This window comes from Zingiber officinale, chromosome 6B, assembly GCF_018446385.1.
Source record: "Zingiber officinale cultivar Zhangliang chromosome 6B, Zo_v1.1, whole genome shotgun sequence".
NCBI lineage: Eukaryota > Viridiplantae > Streptophyta > Magnoliopsida > Zingiberales > Zingiberaceae > Zingiber > Zingiber officinale.
This window is the reverse complement of record NC_055996.1, coordinates 123,206,305-123,220,211: the sequence shown is the minus strand read 5'-3', so window position 1 is coordinate 123,220,211 and position 13,907 is coordinate 123,206,305.

Below are 13,907 nucleotides of genomic sequence, written 5' to 3'. Positions count from 1 at the left end.
GTCTGCAATACTCTATTCTCTTGGCCTTCAGCAATGTAACCTTTTGGCTGTGCCATATAAATTTCTTCGTCAAGATTACTATTAAGAAAAGCTGTTTTATCCATTTAATGTAATTCCATATCAAATTGTGCTACTATAAATAGGATGATATATATTGACACAAACATCACAACTGGAAAAAATGTCTCTTCAAAATCAATATCCTTCATCTGGGTATATTCTTTTGCAACTAATCGAGCTCTGTATCGATTAATCAATCCATCTACTTTCTTCTTTACTTTGAGAATCCACTTATTCTTAATATTCCTTTTACTGAGCTTCTCAAAGCTTTCTTAACTGTTTGAGGTTCCTCATCGTCAACTGGGAGAATCATCAATGCCTCATTTTCAATGTCAAACCTTCTTTGAGTAATAATCTAACGACTACTTTTTCATAGGTTAGACTGTTGAGAAACTGACTCATATAGTGATAAATTACTTTTACTAGGTTGACTAAATTCAGACATCTCTTGATTTGTTAAAAAAGAAACATTATCCTCTTCCTCTATCGTATATAGAGGAATTGTCTTATCAACTTTACCTCGTATTGGGAACTTAGTTTCGAGAAAAGTAGCATCTCTTGACTCTATTTCAGAAATGATTCCATCTTGTCACTGTAAAATATCGGAAAAAAATGACAATTATTAATAAGGGAATTTTTCGAAATTTTTAGAAATTTTTCGGGAATTTTTCGGAGCTCGTATGGACGAGTTCACGGGGATAAAAACGGGGTCCGGAAAAAAAACCTGTTTAGGCGACCCATTTTAACGAGGAAAAGTTTTCTTTTCCTTTATATTTTCTTTTCTTTTTTTTCTTTTCCTCCGGTTTCTCTCGACGCCGACCCGAGCTCTCTTCTTCTCTCGCGCCCGACGCCGGCCGGCGGTTCCTCCTCCCCGAGAGCACAAAACCCTCGGCCACTTCTTCTCCTTCTATTTCTTCTGGCCCGAGCCTCACCCGACGCCACCACAGCGCCCGACGCCTCTGCCCTAGGCCGAAGCAGCGTGCCCTAGCCAGTCCCGGTCTTCTTCTCCCTACTGCCGAAGCCCTAGCATCGCCGGAAGTTTGCTCTCTGCCCACTGACGCCGGCCATCTCCTCACTTCTTCTCTGTCTCGGTGCCCTAGCCACCGGCAACCACCCCGATCATCTTCCTCTCTGCCCACTGACGCCGGCCGTTCGTCCTCAGCAAAGCAGCGCCACACACCGCTGAGAGCCGACTCTCCTCTGTGCCCTAGGTTCTTTACCGGCACGGTTTTGCTCGGGTATGTGCCCGATTTCTTTTTGCTCTGTACTGTTTTAAGGTATTTTAGGTTGGAGGACAGCAGTGTGTTGTTTGTTCTTGTTACCTTTCGTTGACACCTTTGATTTTGGGGTAGATCGTGAAGTCACAGATTGTATGAAGCTTCCGGCTGTGTGGAAGTTGCATCCATCGCCAACCTAGGGTTTCCGACAACAAGATTTGGGTGGATTTCCAGCAGCTACTAAATTGCAGCGGCTGCCCTACCTGGCTGAGGATCGACGGGAGAAGTTTTGTGTGAATTGTTAGCTGATCATAGAGGAATTCTGTCATTGTTGATTTCTGCAGCAGCAACTCCTAGTTCCGGTCATTATCGCCCCAAGGTAAGTGTCTCCGGTAGTGACTCAATAGCCGGGTATACGGATTTGGGTGAGCCTTGATGTTATTTCATTTCTATAAAGGATGATAATAGTGATGTGGATTACGGTCTTACCCTAATTTAGTGTTAGAGCTTTTTATTTAGCTATTTATTTTGGATTTAGCTGAATAAAATATACGCATTAATTGGTACAGGATTTTGACGCGAGACGAGCATCTCGGTTATCTGATTGGACCTTTCTATTTTTGGAGGCGGGTACTTTTGACTTATTGTCTTTGATATGATTAGTAATTAAATTAACAAGATGCATTAATTGTGTTTCTTACTTGTTTCGGTTAATCACTGCCCAATACATGCTACCTGTTGATTGATTGTTCGTTTACATCTTGTATGGATATGTACTTGATTCCACATGCTCATGGGTAGTGATATAACCATATTTTACCATGTCAGGACCTAGGTTTGATACCTTATAGGATCAGATACCTTGATATGATTCATTCGCTTTGGTGCACATTATGATATATCCAGAGATTGGTTTAGTATATTACCATGTTTAGTGACATGCACCATTCGCATGATTGCATGCTGAATGATTGATTGCTCCTTTATTGTCGAGCACTTTGCCAGTTTTCATCACTGTTCGGTGCTCCGTTGTGACGCTCATGGGTAGCGTGACACGGTGTGACGTCAGGTTGACTCTTCCGGTGCTCCGTTGATCCGCTCATGGGTAGTGTGACGTGTAGCACGTTAGAGATTCCTCCCCGTCAAGCTCGGAGATGAGAGCATTGCGCTCCCCATTTATGATTTGGGGTAGGAGTACGATGTACTCGACAAAGATCCCGCCCACTCGATCGCTCATCGGGAGTAGTGTTCTTGAGTGCACGGTTGTCACATTTCTACCTACTCGGTCCCACCGTTGTTGTGAGTCGGCTGACGGGGTGACCATGACATTGGCATCATATGCATGATGCATTTATTGTTTGTGTTTGTGTTTATTGCACTTATATGCTGCACATTGCTTGGATACCTTGATTGACATGCATACATGTCTTTTATACCTTTCGGACTGTTTGTCCTTTTACCGGGTCCTGGTTAGTACAGATTCTCTCCTGTTCTCTTCGATTTGCATCTATCTTTATTATTATCAGGAGACTGTACGCATGATTAGTGCTAGGTGTTATTTCTTTACTTTGCATATCAACTGTACTGCTGAGTGTTGGACTCACCCCGCCTCCATTGTTGATATTTTCAGTCAGGAGAGAGTTCCAGTTGCTGGTCCCTGCAGACCTCGAGGATGTGATTGGTTTTTCATTTGGTTTCCTTTTCTGTTCTAGACTATTTGGACTTGTTATGTTCTGGATTTATTTACTTATGGACATGGTATAGATTTTATTATATCGATGGATTTGGATTTGTTTTTTATTCTACTACATGCCTGCCTGGACGGCAGAAGAGGTGAGTTCGTCGGATTTGAGCTTTACGAGTGTAGTGGAGTAGGGTGGATTTCGAGTCAGAGTATTATTTTACTGTTTAATTATCTTAACTGCGTGGTTGTGACAGCCAGAGGCTGAATAGATTATATATAACTGCGTGGTGATGTTTTATTTTGTTGTTATTATTCCAGCCGCCTGTGGCTGAGGTATTTGTGAGATGTAGAAAAGTTTCAGATTGTCCACCGTACAGGGGAGATGCTGTCAAAATTTTCTCGGACAGAGACTCCTCTGGGGCGTGACAATTTAGTGGTATCAGAGCAGGTTTACGATACTTGCTATGTGTTCTGGATTTTCGGGATTTATCTGATACCAATTTAGTGGTATCAGAGTGCCAAGTTTGGCGATACTTGTTGGATTTTTGTATTTTGGATTTTCGAGATTTATCTGATACCAATTTATTTGGTATCAGAGCGGGTTATGATACCTGCTTTGGTGTTCTGGAGATTTATCGGATACCGGTTGTTGGTATTCTGGATATTTGGGTTAGCCAGGTTTGCGAGTCAAACTGGGCATTTTCGGATTTCGATATGGTTATGTTTCGGATTTCCGTTTCGGATTTATTGGATTTCCGGCGATATTCTCGTTCGGAATTTTGAGGTCAAATTGGGGACTGGACAGCGACGGAACATCTCCAGACAAAAAATAGGTATGTTGTTATTTTATGGTTGTTATATTGGTATAGATATCTGTGATTTAATTTAACAGATATGAGACGATCTACTCGTATTGCTGCGAGATGTGGTGCTGTACGACCACGTGCGAGGACCACGGGATCTCTGGATATGCCAGAGATGCCCACTGTTGGTGAGCCTGTCAGTCAGGGACAGACTCAGGATGCAGCGGGAGCATCGGGCTCTCAAATTCCGATAGCTCCTGTAGAGATACCTACTTTGGCCACACCGACGGTATCCACGCCTACCCTGTTTACCGTACCATCAGGGGTACCATTGGTGTACCCGACATCTGCTCCAGCGCAGCCTACAGCGTATTCTGTACCACCGCCACTTGGATCTACAGTGTACCCTACACCAGTGACACCTGTACCCCCAGTGCCTACAGTAACAGCAGCTGCTCCACATCCGGTACCTTTTCCTACCGTACCTCCAGTTGCCACCACTTTTGTTCCCCAGTCAGTACCACCGACGGCTTATGCTCCGGTATATACAGCAGCACCGGGAGTTCCTCCTCCGGTTTATTCCGCGGTACCACCTGTAGTATCAGCTCCAGTGTTTCCGCCAGTTCCTGCAGCCGTCCCGACACAGCTCACTGATATTGTCGCTGCACGAGCTAGGATTCCAGCACTGGCTGAGTCGATGAAGACTCGTTTCACTCTTTTCCGCGGAGATCTCGATCCGAGTATGGCTCTGTCATGGATAGAGACTATGGAGCAGACTTTCTTCTATATGGCTTGCTCCGAGTGGGAGAAAGCAGAGCTGGCTGCTTACCATTTACGGATCAGAGGGTGGGTTACTCTCTATTATTGGTAGAACGTCACATGGACCAAGTTAAGAGAGGCTTTTGAGAGTCGCTTCTTTTGTCCTATCAAATGGCTCGCCGAGATTTTATGAGTCGAGGCGAATAATCGCTCGGACCGAGTATATCTTGAATTCCTCCTGGCTCGCTTTTGTCGAGTTAGTCATGGAGACGTAACTCGATGATGCGCTTTATACGAGGATGGATGGCTATCGCATACTTGCCGGATTAGGATTTCATCTTACTCGATGCATTGAATCGAGCTTTGATGATTGAGTTAGCTCGGCAGACAGCATATCCGGACAGGGAAAAGAAAGCATACGGGTCGACATCGAGCGAGTCCAGCAGACTCAGCATGTGATGCCTCGAGTAGTCGCGACCAGTCGTGGTACTTGGGCGCCTCGTAGGCCTCGTAAATCGTGGCGGTCGTCTTGACGCTCCTGCTTTCTCAAGCAACCACCTTCCGTGATACTCATTGTTTCAGATGTGGATCCAGAGACCACATCCCTTCAGCCTCAGTCAGTTTGCTTTTATTGCAAACTGCCTGGGCACCAGAGCCGAGATTGTCAGCTGAAGGCTCAGCACATGGCTTCCGGAGGGTCAGAGCAGAGGGGACAGTCTAGTCAGTCAGTGTCTCGACGAGGAGGGCAGAGATTCTCACCCTCACAGCGTCAGCAGGGAGCAGCTCCCTCCGCAGCAGCATTTGGCATGCTTGGACAGGAGTACTCCAGTGCTTCTGTAGCACCCCAGAGTTTTGGTCCAGGACCTTATTATCCGACTCAGGGGCAGTATCAGACTCAGTCCCAGCCAGCTGCACAGTATAGCGCCTCAGTGGCAGGCTTCTGCCCAGCCGCAGCAGCAGCTGGCAGTGTTACCACCTCCTCCTCCGCCGGAGACTGGTCGTGTTCATGCGATTACCAGAGAGGATGCTCAGCGGGCCGACGGATCCGTTTTCCGCGGTACGATTTCTATTTATGCATTTTCCGCTGATATTTTGATTGATACTGGTAGTTCGCATTCTTTTATATCCCGTACCTTTATGCGGGAGATTGGTAGATTACCTACCGTTAGGTTGCGGCGATTGACTGTCTCGCTACCGTCCGGTGATACTTTAGACGTCACCCAGGAGATCAGAGGTTGCCCGTTAGACTTTGGCAACATGATACTTACGGTAGATCTTCTAGTATTGGAGATGATCGAGTTTGATGTCATACTTGGCATGGATTGGCTGTCAGTGTATCATGCTACCGTTGATTGCCAGACGAGGGTGGTCACCTTCCGGCCTCCGAACCAACCCTCGTGGAGTTTCACTGGCATCAGAGACGACGACATCTCGATTATTTCGGCGATTCAGGCACAGAAGCTGCTATCTCACGGCTGTCATGGTTTTCTGTTGTCGTTGATCAGTACTGAGGACAGTAGTAGTTCGCAGCTTTCCGACGTTCCTGTAGTCCGGGAGTACCCAGATGTATTTCCAGAGGAGCTACCTGGTTTGCCTCACAGAAGGCCAGTGGAGTTCGCTATTGAGCTGATTCCGGGAACCGCGCCGACATCGAAAGCTCCGTATCGTATGGCACCAAAAGAGTTGAACGAGCTGAAGGTTCAACTCCAGGAGCTTTTAGACAGGGGATTTATTCGCCCTAGTGTTTCACCGTGGGGTTCTCCAGTTCTGTTTGTCAAGAAAAAGGATGGTACTATGAGGTTGTGTATTGACTACAGGCAACTGAATGCAGTGACCATCAGAAATAAATATCCATTACCACGGATTGAGGATTTGTTTGATCATCTCAGAGGTACTTCAGTGTATTCTAAGATTGATCTGCGATCCGGATATCATCAGCTGAAAGTCAGAGACTCAGATATTCAGAAGACAGCTTTCCGTACCAGATACGGTCATTATGAGTTTTTGGTAATGCCATTTGGGCTTACCAATGCTCCAGCGGTGTTTATGGATTTGATGAACCGCATCTTTCTGGAGTATCTGGATCAGTTTGTTATCGTTTTCATTGATGACATATTGGTCTACTCTCGTTCCGAGGAGGAGCATGCACAGCATCTTCGCACAGTCTTGGAGATTCTTCAACGACATCAGCTGTACGCGAAGTTCAGCAAGTGTGCATTCTGGCTATCCTCAGTCGGTTTTCTAGGACACGTGGTCTCTAGCAGAGGTATTTCAGTTGATCCTCAGAAGATCGAGGCTGTCACCGGTTGGGAGCAGCCGAAGTCAGTTCAGGAGATTCGCAGTTTTCTGGGACTAGCAGGATATTACCGACGTTTTGTCGAGGGTTTCTCGCGTATTGCTATGCCACTGACACGTCTTACCAGGAAAGGCGTGAAGTTTACATGGTCCGAGGATTGCGAGACCAGCTTTCAGGAGCTGAAGCGGAGATTAGTGTCGACTCCAGTTTTGGTTTTACCATCTGGAGAGGATGGATTTGTACTTTACACCGATGCGTCTCTTCAGGGTTTGGGCGCTGTTCTGATGCAGCACGGCAGAGTAGTCTCTTATGCTTCTCGTCAGCTGAAGGAGCATGAGAAGAATTACCCAGTTCATGACCTGGAGTTAGCTGCCATCATCTTTGCTCTGAAGCTATGGCGACATCATTTATACGGTATCACATTTGAGATTCTCACTGATCATAAGAGTCTCAAATATATTTTCACTCAGAAGGAGCTTAATCTTCGACAGAGGAGATGGATGGAGTTCCTGAAGGACTACGATAGTACCATTAGCTACCACCCGGGGAAAGCTAATGTGGTTGCAGATGCACTCAGCAGGAAGTCCAGAGGGACTTTGGCTTACCACCGGACTTCAGTCACGGACTTGATTCAGAGTTTCTCGGAGTTAGATCTTGAGGAGCAGGGACCGACAGAGCAGGGTATTCTTGTTACCATGGTTGCTCAGTCGTCGATCAGGACGAGGATCCGAGAGGCACAGGCCAGTGATCAGCATTTGTAGTTTATTAGCAGTCAGATAGCTTCCGGGCAGCAGACCGAGTTTACACGAGACGAGGAAGGTATCATATACTTCCGAGGCAGATTATGCGTACCTCAGTCTCATCCGGTCTTACAGGAGCTACTTCAGGAGGCACACCGTTCTCGATTTGCGATCCATCCAGGCGGGACCCGTATGTATCGAGACTTGAGGCGTTCCTATTGGTGGAACGGCATGAAGAAAGACATCGCGGATTTCGTAGCTAGGTGTCTTGTTTGTCAGCAGGTGAAGGCTGAGCACCAGAGACCTGCAGGGTTACTTCAGCGGATTCCTATTCCTGAGTGGAAGTGGGATCACATTACCATGGACTTTGTGGTAGGGTTGCCGAGGACACGACGAGGCCATGACGCAATTTGGGTAATCGTTGATCGATTAACCAAATCTGCGCATTTCTTAGTGATTCGGAGGACTGATCCCCTGGATCGATTGGCAGATCTGTATTGTCGAGAGATCATCAGACTACATGGTGTTCCGTTGAGTATCATTTCGGATAGAGATCCACGGTTCACGTCTCGTTTACGGCGAGTCTCAGCAGACCTTGGGCACAGCTCCGCTTTCAAGATCTGACTTTCCATCCGCAGATGGATGGGAGCGGACCATTCAGACTTTAGAGGACCTGCTGAGGTCATGTGTTATGGATTTCGGAGGCGGTTGGGAGGACCATCTGCCGTTGGTAGAGTTTGCCTACAACAACAGCTTCCATTCGGCTATCCAGATGGCACCGTTTGAGGCGTTGTATGGTAGACCTTGTCGGACACCCGTCCTCTGGGATGAGGTTGGAGAGGCCCAGTTGTTGGGACCTCAGAGAGTTCAGCAGGATGCAGAGTTGGTCCGTACTATCAGACGAAGGATGTCAGAGGCGCAGGACCGTCAGAAGAGTTATGCTGATCGGAGACGCAGACCACTAGAGTTCTTTGTTGGCGACCATGTATTTTTGCGAGTTTCACCCACGAAAGGGGTGAAGAGATTTGGCCTCAGAGGTAAGCTAGCTCCGCGGTATATTGGTCCTTTCGAGATCTTGGAGAGGATCGGAGCAGTAGCTTACCGATTGGCACTACCACCGTCCCTGTCAGGCGTTCACAATGTATTTCATGTATCCATGCTGAGGAGATATGTACCCGATCCGACGCATGTGCTGGCAAATATTCTAGTTCCTGTCCAGCCTGACATTACATATGAGGAGATTCCGGTACGGATTCTCGACCAGAAAGAGCGTCAGTTGCGGAACAAGACTATCCGGCTGGTTAAAGTCGGATGGCAGCATCATTCGGATGAGGAGGCTACATGGGAGCTCGAGGATACGATCCGAGCTCGATATCCCCATCTTTTCACTTGAGGTATGTGAGTTTATTTACCGTTCAGCATTTATTATTATTATTATTTGTTATTAGTACTTGCTGATGGTAGATGATGAAATTTGGGGACCAAATTTTTTATTAGAGGGGGAGAATGTAAAATACCGGAAGTAGGCGAATATTAATAAGGGAATTTTCCAGAATTTTTGGAGATTTTTCGGGAATTTTTCGGAGCTCGTACGGACGAGTTGACGGGGATAAAAACGGGGTCCGGAAAAGCTTGTTTAAGCTACCCGAATTAAGCGAGGAAAAATTTATATTTATATATCTTTTTCCTTTTATTTTTCTTTATTTCCTTTGCATTTGTCGCCGAAACCGAGCCGTTCCCGCACCTCTTCTTCCTTTTCTCCCCGACGCCGCCGTGCTTCTCCTTGCCCTAACTGCTGGCCGGCGGTTTCTTCTTCCCGAACGCCGGCGGCCGGTTCATTGCCGGAGCCCTAGCACCGCCGCCCGACCACCTTCTTCTCTTCTCCTTTCCTCTGCCCTCGGGCCCGAGCACTGCCGACGCAGAAGTTCACTGTGCCCTAGATTTGCAGCGCTGCCAGCCACCGAGATTCCATCTCTTCTCCTCTAGTCCGACAAGCCACCGCCGGACACTCTTGCTCTCGGCCTTATCACGGTGATCAGTAGCCACTGCCTACAGCCGACCCTCTCCTTGTTGCCACTCTAGGTCACGGATTTGGTGGGGTTTTTGTGCTTTGAGGGGTGTTTCTAATTACCGGCAGCCTTCAAATCAGCATCATCAGTGGCTTTGGATCAAGAACAGAGGATTGGAGATTGAGGTATGTGTAGGGTGATTGATACCTGATGTGTAGTAAGTTTGATACCAATTGGTTAAGTTGAATTAGGCTTATGTGTAGGTATTTGATCTTGGTTGTGGATCATAGTATCATTTTGAATTCATGATCATATGTAGGTTTTTGATTACATGATCATGTGTAGCATTGAATTAGGGTTATGTCTAAATTGAATTAGATAATTAATCCTTTATGTAGATCATGATTGGATTTGATTATTTTAGATGGATGATCATGTGCAGGTTTGATTGAAGGTTTAATTAGATAAGTTGGATTGTGGTGATTAGGGTTTTGTCCTAATTCAGTTTTGGGTGCGATCATACCAGCACTAATGCACCGGATCCCATCAGAACTCCGAAGTTAAGCGTATCTGTAACGCCCCCGCACGGGCGGGCCCCACCCGGATCGAACCGGGAACGCCATCAGAATTGCCCATCGGGTTGACGATTAGCTCCACAGACCACCGGAGGTCCTTTCAGCGTGCTTTGTCCTCACTCACATGCACCCTGGAAAACTTCCCAGGAGGTCACCCATCCTCAGATTTCTCTAAGCTAAGCACGCTTAACTTTGGAGTTCTTAAGTTTGGGCTTCCGAAAAGGAAGATGCACCTTGATGATATGGATAATACCATCTAACCTTTTAAGTCATACTTAACCAGAATCTCAGAACCGGGGTATTACAATCACCTCCACTTAAAGACACAACGTCCTCGTTGTGTAACCACAAATCACACCACAGACAAATCCCAAAATCTCCCTCGCTAGGTGGTGCCCTGGGTGCTCCTGCCACAGGCACACTCACGGTCGCAAGGTCGCTCTGATACCATCTATAACGCCCCCGCACGGGCGGGCCCCACCCGGATCGAACCGGGAACGCCATCAGAATTGCCCATCGGGTTGACGATTAGCTCCACAGACCACCGGAGGTCTTTTCAGCGTGCTTTGTCCTCACTCACATGCACCCTGGAAAACTTCCCAGGAGGTCACCCATCCTCAGATTTCTCTAAGCTAAGCACGCTTAACTTTGGAGTTCTTTAGTTTGGGCTTCCGAAAAGGAAGATGCACTTTGATGATATGGATAATACCATCTAACCTTTTAAGTCATACTTAACCAGAATCTCAGAACCGGGATATTACAATCACCTCCACTTAAAGACACAACGTCCTCGTTGTGTAACCACAAATCACACCACAGACAAATCCCAAAATCTCCCTCGCTAGGTGGTGCCCTGGATGCTCTTGTCACAGGCACACTCACGGTCGCAAGGTCGCTCTGATACCATCTATAACGCCCCCGCACGGGCGGGCCCCACCCGGATCGAACCGGGAACGCCATCAGAATTGCCCATCGGGTTGACGATTAGCTCCACAGACCATCGGAGGTCCTTTCAGCGTGCTTTGTCCTCACTCACATGCACCCTGGAAAACTTCCCAGGAGGTCACCCATCCTCAGATTTCTCTAAGCTAAGCACGCTTAACTTTGGAGTTCTTTAGTTTGGGCTTCCGAAAAGGAAGATGCACCTTGATGATATAGATAATACCATCTAACCTTTTAAGTCATACTTAACCAGAATCTCAGAACCGGGATATTACAGTCACTCACCAATGAAGAAACAAGGTCCGTCTCTCATAAATGTTGAGCTTGCAAGTGCCAATTCCTTTCATTTCAATTCTTGTATTATTTTCTATATACATTTATTGTCAAATGATACCCAACGATACTCCACATATGTAGCTCGATCACGAGCTACATGGTTTGTTACTCATGGATCTATAATCCACAAAAGATAAGAAGCAGCTAACAACACTGTACTTGTAATATAATGCTCATGGAAAGAAAATAAAGATAGTTATACCTTTTTAAGCTCAATATAATCCCGAGTAAAATGATCCTTCTTGCCATAGTTATATCAAGTCAACTTGCTCTAAGGTCTTTGTCCATATTTCTTTCATTTCTTTTTGATTTGGCTTTTCATAGCAATAGCACTAGCCTCATTTCTTTTTTCCTTTCCTTTCTTAAATCATTTTTTCTTACTCTTGGAACCAGAACCTTCAATTATAAAAGTTTGACTAGAAATCCTTACAGATTTAATCATCTTCACCTCAAGTTCAATATGACATGAGACATCAATGAAAATCTTGATACTCTCATTGTAAGTAAAAGTTCTATTTCATCGTTTTTCAAGAATCAGGAAGGGAAACAATTGCTGCTTGAACCTGTTGTTGATCGGTCAACTCATGACTAGCAGTCTTAAACTCTCATATTATATTAACCATTTCCCTCAGATGTTGGGTCATGGTAACATTCGAGCACTTTTATAGCTATCAAACTTATTTTTCAATTGACGAAGCTTACTCAGACTTACTCCACTGTACTTCTCTCTAAGGGCTGTCTAGATAGCGTAAGCTGATGGTAATGACTTATACTCAAATATCAGGTCATCCACCATTGAATTAATCAATATTTCCTTAGTAGTCGAGTCTTTCATTACTTTTTATACCAACCAATGATTTAAACCAGATCTAGGTATTATTGAATCAAATTAGTCTGCTTAAATCAACTAATGATTTAAACAAGACCTGAATTTGATTAGACTAAGCTGGTCTAGTTTAATTTTCAATTAATTGAACTATAAATTAATTAACCTTAATTTATTAAATAGTGAACCAACTAATTAATCAATCTCAACTGTTTATTTAAACAAATAAACAAGTTGAGCAATCGTTCATGCATGGTTTACTGTTCACAATTCTTATTTCATTTTATTTGAATCGATTAAGTTAATCAATTAAAAATTCAAATGATTTATTTAATCGATTAAAATTTCATAGTTTTCAATCGATTGATTTAATCGATTAAAAACATTATTATGCCATCAAAAACACTATAGCATCTTCTTCTCTGCCGCGACGAATGTGCTAGCTGTTGAACGCTAGCCTTTCAACACAGTAGCGGGCGCTCACTGGCTACGAACACCAGTTGCCAGCCTCTCACCAACGCTTGCAGTAGTTCCGGTGACAAAGAGAAAACAACTTAGTTTTTTTTTTCAAAAAAAAAAACTTTGACTTGAATCAATTACATAGATTTGAATCGATTACACAGATTTACTGTGCTTCATCAGTTTAATCGATTACAAAGATTTTGAATCGATTAAATCTATTTCAATCAATTAAACTTCTTCTTCTCTTCTCTGCCATGACTACAACGCTCACTTCTTCTACTGCGATGAATGCGGTTATCGTGACTGTCGATCATCAGCCTCCCGATGTGGTCGCCGATACTTTCCGACCTCAGAAGTTGATAGCCAACAACCTCTTGGGGCTCGACAATGGCAGCAGATCACGATCGAGTCGCAATCTTTCCTGGCGACGACAACAGAGAATTTTTTTTTTTAACGAAGAGACAAGTTTATGTATTTTTAGAACGAAGGTACTGCTCTGATACCATTATTGTATCTAATAGCATAAAACACAAAATAAAACTCAAAGTAATCTCCTGAGATGATCTTGATCTCCACTTGACGTCAAAAGAGTGATCACAAAACAAAATCGAAAAGCTCTTTGCAAAGTTCACGAACCAAATCCCTCTTTTATCTAAATGTTCTTTACAACCGATTCGCAGACACCCCTTCTTCTTCTTCTTCTTCTTCTTCAGTCTCATATTCCTTTTATCGCTTGGACGCAATAACGACAGTGGAGTAAATGGTCTATGTTACCTCACACTGTAATAACATAGCAGTAAACCATGTTTATGTTACTTCACACAGCAGTAACGCTAACAGAGTGTACGATATACTTTACGAGATTGTATTTCTAACACTTGTTGCATGAGAGTCCATTTTACCAATTAAGAGGTACATTTTGGCAAAAGGTCATACGTCGGTGCCCCACATAGCCAATAGCCATTTGTAAAGAGGTAAATTAAGAAACTGAGTAGGCCACCACATGGGAGGGTATTTCTCCTAACTTCCTTAGAAATTGACCCTTGCTTGATTTGATAATTCTACCATGTGGTAATTAACTCAGCCAAGCCCTAGGGAAATTTAAAGGTACATTTTGCACTAACCATTTGTGGCTTCCCATCAAGCATTATCATTATCTTTATATATATGTAGTTGTTATCATGGGCGACACGCGCCT